Source organism: Lingula anatina, chromosome 2 (assembly GCF_051362555.1).
Source record: "Lingula anatina isolate TDL-2025a chromosome 2, LinAna3.0, whole genome shotgun sequence".
NCBI classification, from domain to species: Eukaryota; Metazoa; Brachiopoda; class Lingulata; order Lingulida; family Lingulidae; genus Lingula; species Lingula anatina.
This window is the reverse complement of record NC_141768.1, coordinates 26,506,937-26,515,458: the sequence shown is the minus strand read 5'-3', so window position 1 is coordinate 26,515,458 and position 8,522 is coordinate 26,506,937.

Below are 8,522 nucleotides of genomic sequence, written 5' to 3'. Positions count from 1 at the left end.
ATCTTAATAATAATAATAATAATAATAATAATTTATTGTCATATTTATACAAATATAAAATGAAAGTTGGTATGATCTGTCGATAAAATGTGATACAGTGGAATTATTAAAATACATTTTGTTCATTAAAAATACGTACTGCTGATGGATAAAAACTATTCTTAGTGCGCGTGGAGGTTGCTTTTAATGACCGCAGTCGGCTTGTTGACATATGCATAAGTAGGCTATTCGCTGGGTGACCAGGGTCACTCGTGATTGACTTTACTTTCTTGAGCACTCGTCTCGTATACAAACATTCAATAGACGGCAGGTCCCTACCTACAATGCGCCTGGCAGTTTTTACTACGCGGTTGAGGCGATTCTTGTCCTCTACTGTAGCACTACTGTACCAGACGGTGAAAGATTGTGTTAGCACACTCTCAATCACAGCCCGGTAAAATTTTGCCAGCAGTTCTTGGTTGACATAGAATGACCTCAATCGTCGTAGAAAGTAGAGTCTTTGCTGAGCTTTGCGGACAATATCATCTATGTTAATGTGCCATTTAAGATCATCAGATATATGTATGCCAAGAAATTTGAAATGTCTGACTATTTCAACCTCAGAACCATTCAGCGTAAGATGGCTAATTTCTGTTGGGTTTTTCCTAAAATCTACAATAATTTCTTTTGTCTTTTTAACGTTAAGCTCGAGGTCGTTTTCAGAGCACCATGAAACAAGGGCCGAAACTTGATTTCGATAGTCAGACTCGGAAGTGCTAATAAGGCCAGCGCAGGTGGTATCATCTGCAAACTTAACAATCAAGCAATCAGGATACGAAGCCACACAGTCGGATGTAAACAGAGAATATAAGAGAGGCGAAATGACGCAGCCCTGAGGCGTGCCAGTATTTATCTCTATAGTCTTGGAAAAGTTATTGCCGACTCTGACCTGTTGTGTACGATTAATTAAGAAATTTAAAATCCAATTACTTAGTGATTTACTAAAATGGAGAGAGTTAATAAGTTTTTCGTGAAGTTTAAAAGGCGATATCGTGTTAAAAGCAGAACTATAGTCAATAAAAAGTAACCTTGCATAGTTAGGGATTTTACGATCCAAAAAAGTAAGAACATTATGTAGAGTAATAGCAACAGCATCTTCCGTCGACCTGTTTTTTCTATATGCAAATTGAAAAGGGTCGAAGGACGTCGGTAATTTTGATTTCACATGTTGCATAACAAATTTCTCAAGCACTTTCATAACAATGGAAGTTAGAGCTACAGGCCTAAAGTCATTAAGACAGGTAACAGGCGTGCGCTTTGGAACAGGTATTATCACAGATTGTTTAAATATTTTTGGCACATAGCTAGAGCGTTACAGAAGGGAGCTCAGTGACGTAGAGGCTGAATGAGTTTGAATGACTGAAAGCTGCTACAAATACAAAGAGGAGGCTTATACTCAAATTAATCAAAACATTGCTGTAGTGAGAATCTTGCCCGAGTTTCTCCTATGTGTCCATATGTTGACCTGCTGTTACATATAAGCTGGACTCTCTCTGCTGAGAGATTTGGGAGTGATGGAGAGGCCCACACCAATCTGGGAGGATATTACTGCCTGGCTGAGGACAATGTTGCATGACTGAGTTCAGTAGAGCAGAACGCATGCTCAACCAGGCATGTGTAAACTAGTCCCTGGCTTCGGTATCTGCAATATCTACCAATCCCACATGCAATAATGACTAATGGATACACTTTTCCACAGATGGAGATTCATGAATACGTTGAACAAGATGTCTGTCTGTTAATGTATTCTACTCCGTGTGTGTGTCCAAAATAAAAAAAAAATATCCCAAAGAGCAGATGATAATAAAATTACCCCCCCCTCAAAAAAAAAAAAAAAAAAAAAATCTAAATGTACGTAGCCTAAAAGTGGACAAGAGAACTAAAAAGGTTGCTATTTGCTGTTAGCAAATTGCTATCTGTAGAGATAGAGAAACAGAAAGCATCTATTCAATATTGGAAGCAATAAACCTTATCAGCATCACTGCCTATTTAAAATGAGTGACAAGTGAGTGGATGGAACCTAAACAGTGCTGAGAGACAGAAGGGTTTGATTTGCAGTCTGTTTCTAGGCTAGGTGTTGACAAACATGTGGTTAATAAAAGGCATATTGGTTTTACCATGTGGCAAGCATTACCTTACACTGGGATAATTGACACGTGGAATTTTTTAGAAAATGAAAAATTTCAATTTACCAAGGTTGTGGTAGTGATTTCATTACAAAAACAAAATCTTTAATTAAGATTTTCAAAATTATTCTCATTTGATATGAACAAGTGAGGCCCAATAATGAAAATGCCACAGCTTTCCCTTTCTCGATCCAAGACAAAATGGTGTATCAGCTTCTGTCCAAAAGGTAAAAAAAAAAAAAGATTAAAAAGTACACCCTGAAATTCAACACCCATAAGCAAATAACTTTCCCAAAACACTCTGAAACCCAGGGCATCTCCGTGGTTTGTCCAGATTTTACAGCAATCTTATCACTTTAATGGGATGATTGCAAAGCCATTACGCAGGTTGTTGATTCTTCACACCTAGGGTCTAATTACAGCAGACAGGGTTGGAATCAAGTTGTCTCTGCATGAAGCAAAGAATCCAAATGAAAGAATCCAGATAAGATAAAGTACTGTAGATAACGTCTGGAACAAAAGATCAGCTGCATGTAAAACAGATTAGCTATAACACACTCCTCCCTCCCAAACACACACACCTTTAGGATTGGATTAAAAACTTCCTTTATTATGACACAAAACAAAGATCTAGAGTTGGACTACAACTACCAAGGTCCCATGAGTCAAAATTGTTGTTTGAAAGATGTTTTATTAACAAGGAAGTGATTAAGCTTTAGAAGACTGTCCAGCCTGGATATCTTTCTCATCCTCTGAGACCAAATGAAAAAAGTTGTCTAATTTGAAAACTTTAGACCCTAGAAAATGTACTATATACAGGTTGATACTCCATTACATTTTTTAAATAAAATCTTTGAAAGTAGTTCAAGGAAAAAAGTTTGTCAACGCTTTGCTACAAGTATATGACAAGAAAAGAAATCACCACTGGCATATCAATCCATAAAACTATCAAATAATAGTAGAACATATTAGGGCACTTATAAAGTGTTATTTCTACTAAACATCATTGCATTTTTTTGAAATTTTTGTAGCTCCTGTAAAGCCATATTCAACAAGAGAATTAAGTGAAGTGTGTAAGCTGACAGAAGTTTTTTCTTCAACCAACTGTACCACACAGTGCAAGCACTACCAACCAGATTACATTGACAACCATGATCTTTTGTCTTTTATGATGTAATGGCAGGTGATATATGATTCATGGCTGTGGGTAAAAAAAAAATACATTGTTTCCAGAAATAATCCAAATAATCTAGCATGCAACTGAATTTTTTTATAAACCAGGTACTTGAAAAGTAAAGCAGCCCTGCAGATTTTTTTCAACTGTTTGATTCCATGGTAATATCACAGAATGAAAATATACAATTCAGAGACTCCAACTGATTTGTTCATGCTGAGATCCAACATAAGAACATAAGAACATCTTGTTGGATCCTAGGGTCATGAAAGCGGTTTAGTATAAGCAGGGAATTATACCGATATAATTCCCTGGTATAAGCATCACCTTACTTTTAAGTCACTTTAACTAGATTCTGAATGAAAATTGTTTGTTTTAACATTTTTTGAAAAAAGGGGAAAAAACAACAGCAAAAAAAAAAAAATAATAATAATAATAATAATAATTTTAGGTCACTGATGAAAGAGTCATACACAGAGTTTTTTTTTTTTTCAAATTACTGTTAATAAGTACACAAAATATAAGTGGGTTTGGGTATTCTCTTCACAAAAAAGGGCTGAATCAGTTCCCCCAGGCTTTCCCCCCTCCCTCAAGAATGGTGGATTAATTTTTTTGGTCCCAAGTCTTTAATTTTTTTGAGCCACCTCTGATGGAAATAAAGGACACTCTTATACTTAACATGAATTTCAATCCTAACATTTCAAGAACATGCATCGTATGAAAGGGATAGACAGAAAATTGTATTACTTTACATGGTGCCCAGTGAATGTACAAATTTATTTATCAGAATTTACTAGATCCAAAAACATTATGGTAGGTAACATCTAATGTTAATTCATTTAAAACACACAATTGCTTTTGTATGATTATTATGATTCTTCACATTTGACATATTTGCATGCCAAGTGGCATCACATTGGTTGTCCTTTGAAGTAGCAGCCACTTCCCTTATATATCACCTGTAAAAACAGCACAGAAGAAACACATAAGGTACTTGTGAGTTGGAAAAACCATGTGGTCTATGAGTACAGGTGTATCCGTTAATTCACAGGTGAACCACAGCATAGCAAAGTCTTGTTCTGTAACTTATAACTTTGACGGAAAAGAAAATTTCAAAACAATTTCCCTAATAGGGTGAATAGTGGCATTAGTGGAGGAATTCCAGTGATCTTGGCTATGCAGGTCTTTTAGAGTGAATGGTTTGAACATATGCTATGGTAGGGTTCTATTTCTGTGATCTAATCAATAAAACAAATTATTTGTTGCCACATCTAACACAAGAAAGGGACAAAATTCAATTGCACAATTGCGGTTGTTCCACACGAGTGCTGTTGCCATTTCCGCCAAGATCTAAACAGAAGACGTGGTTGAATTTTGCACAAATTAAAATATTTGCTGGCAAAAAAAGAGCAATTTAAGTAATTTCTTTTCAATGTTTACAAACTAAATCATTTTATACTTGTGTGATTGCATTCCACACAGCAGTTTATCCAAATTATTGTTTATTTCAATATTTTGTTCATTTTTTCAAGGCAAATGACATGCACTCAGAATTGTTACAGCCATGACAATATCAATGCTGTCTTCTTTAAGTCAGACATTCAAATGAATTCAAAGTGCTACAGAACCCTTCCCTCCTCCAAAAAATTTAATCAAAGCAGCTTATATGAAAGCCATTTTAAAATATATATTTCCCAGAAATAAGAGCACAGAAATATACCATCTAGTGACAACACATCATTTTTATCTGTGACTTATGAGTTGATAAAGGTAGAGTAATATCAGTAAAACTGTATATGGTATGTTTCCATAGCTTGATTGCAAGAAAACATTTTTTATAGATTTTAAAGAACCATAAGTATCCCATGAGCCCTTTGATAGTACCAACTGATAGTGCTTTTAAGCATAATTCAAATATTTTTCATGGAAAATTTTGTGTTGATGATCCATCTATCATGGCCTTCAGGGGGACGGGGGGGGGGGGGTATTTAATCAATCAGGTATATTGGACAATAGTAGTACAAGAAACATGCAGCCAAGATGACATGAATATGGCAGTAGGAACAAGTGCATACATAAAATGCGGATTTGAACATTTGAAATAAAATCCAAATGATTCATTCCATGTCCTGATAAAAAGTGAAACCCATTGGAAGTAAAACCACATCATTTTTCAATTCGATTAACTTTCTGGTTAGTGAGTGATTCATAGAGCTGAATGTCACTTAGTGTGAGAAAATTGAAGCATAAGTTAGTTATCAGAATCCAATATGGGACATATTTGGACAACAAATTAGCAACAAACAATTGATTAATGCTATTCTAATTTAATCAGAGTGACTAACCAGGCGTAACTGCTTTAATCAAGATAATAATACAGAGTTCATCCTCCTTTAAGGTTTGGGGGTGTGGTCTCCCAAAATAGAGTTGTTAACACTTAATGCATATTTCTAGAAAAAGACAATTTTTATTTAGCAAAAAATCTTAATCAATATTTTGTATTTTCCCTTTATTGAATAAGTAACTTTAAACACCCACAGAAAGCTTTTTAATGAAACAACATAAATTTGACTCGATTTACACACACACTTATTATATACAGAAGCTATATGTATCTCCATGTATTCTGACCACTGTGTCTGTCTGTGTTGTCGCTATCATAGTTACTTTTATATTAGTGTTTATTTGCTTTTTTTCATTGGCTTATAACATTTTGTAATTTCTTTGGATGCAGTTGTTCCATGTGTTGCTGTCCAACACATTTCTAAACATTTTTTTTTACCCTTTAGCTGCTAAACCATATTTTTTTTACTTCAATTTTGCTGAGTAGCTTTGTTTGGTAAAAACACAAATTCATTTAAAAAATCTGCATAAGTTAATTATGGTTTTTTTTCATTGCAATTATTGTTGCAGCATTTTTTTCTATTTGGTGTTTGTATATTTGCAAGCTTTGTTGTTTAGTTAATAAAAGCAATTTTATGTTTATATCCTTTAAGTCTATGATAGGAAAAAAAATCTCTCAAATGTTCTTAAGGCAATTAAGTAGTGTGAGGTATACATAGAAAATCAGTAAACAACATCACCCAGGGACAGAGTATAGGAGTCTTAAAACTGAATCTTCTTCTAATCAGAATCACCTGTCTAGTTTTCAGTGAACTGTGAAATCCCTTTTTCTCCCAGGTACCTCCCACACTAACAAACAATCTGTGAGGAAGCCATTTGACTATCTGTTTATTTATTTACCTGTAAATCACTTCAAACTGTCCGGATGGGAATGTATTACACTGCAGTGGCAGAGGACAAGTTGTTTATCTTGAGGTGTGTTCACATTGGTTCTAACTTTATCCAAAAGACCAATTTGTGTCACCAGATGCTTGTGTTGCTAATAACATGGATTTTTTTCAAGTCTAAAGCAATGAGGGTTCCAATAAGTCAGTACTGTTGTTTCGATTTGTCAGTTAGGAAATTTTCAATATAAATAAGACTACATGTGAACTAACCTTTTAACATTTAACATCAAGTTTTGACTGTCCTTAAAATAATTTCTTACAATTTGAGTTATTTTTTATTTTGCATAATTAATCGTCTTCTAATCCAATATGATATCTTTTATTCAATATCAAATACAATATTCTAAGTAATAAATATCAGTATTTTCTGTGTGTGTGTGTGTGTGTGTGTGTGTGTGTGTGAGAGAGAGAGAGAGAGAGAGAGAGAGAGAGAGAAAGAGAGAGAGAGAGAAGAGAGGGTAATAAGAGTAGAGGCCCCAATGGTAACTGATCCATGACCTTTTCTTTGAAGTCAAACTGCAAATCTGACAAGAATAATTTTCTCAGATATAACAACAAATGGTTTGTCATTTTATCTCCGGGAAATCATTTCTGACAGTGTGATGTAATGCCAACTTGTTTGGGTCCCTCAGGTTAATTTCATGCTTGTTTGTCTCATTTTTGTCAGACTAAGCTGCTGTGTTCGAATTAACAATAATAATAGTATTGCTGAAATTTGGCCACGTAGAATTCTCGTAATTTCAAAGCACATAAAGATAAGTTGCCAGCTTTCGTTCTCCTGATGCTCCGTCATAATGTTAAGGCAGAAACTTAATGTTGCTATTGTTTCTCTATAGTGATTTGGGTTTCAGATCAAGTCTTGTAGCAGACAGCATGTGGCTCATGATCAGTTCAGATTTGAAGTCAGTTCAGACAAGGACCACTTTAAACTGTAAATCAGCATACCAACATTAATGATGGCATTTGCTGACAAAGAATTAAAATGGCTGAGGCAAAATTCTGTTTTTAAAAAGTCCTAGTGTAAACAGTACTAATAGCATGCAAAACTCTCACTGTGACAAGAACCATTATCGTTCTGGTCCAATTAAATTACTTTTTTCCTACATTTTATTTTTCTTGTCATAGTCGTGAAAACAATTTCAAGCCGATGGTTTGTGCTCAAACTGCATCGGACCAGTGCCAGAGTCATGCAATATTGCATTTTGAAATAAATGTGCCTAACAAAAATAGCAGTAATAAAGGTCTGAAGTCAGTCATGACAGAAACAGTAGGTATCCCAGGGAAGTGTTTGCACAAAATGAATCTAGTTTGTTCTCAGTGGTTACAAGTGGAGAAAAACAACATTCCTACAATTTCTGGCTCAACATTGAGCACCAATTCCCCAAACAGCAGCAGCAGTACTGTGACGTCAACTGCGGTGACAGTTATTTTCTTTTCATGCTGACAAAATGCATTGCCCATGGCAAACTCTGAACCAAGCACTGAGACAGTAAGGCTGGTAAACAGTGAAAGTTCAAACACCTAAGGTGTCGATAAGAACACTGGGTACGTAGGTTTTATCCGTCGTGGTGTTTTTGTCACAATTACGAAGCACTTGGTGTCAAAATCATTTCCTTGTGACTCCTCTGTCACGTTCACAAGACATTTGTTTTTCAGTGACAAGCAGTGGGAACGAAATAGGTGACATCATCATTGTCTCATGACAACTACTCCTCCAAGATCTGGGAACAGTTCCCTTTGAGAGGACATTTTTCTGTCATAGTCATCAAGTTTCTGGTGACAGAATTATTGTCTCGTGACTCCCAAATCATGTTCCCATGCTATAGGTAACATAACATTCTACAGATGTGGTAAAATGATAAATGACATTTTCTCGAGCATGTGCATGTTAAT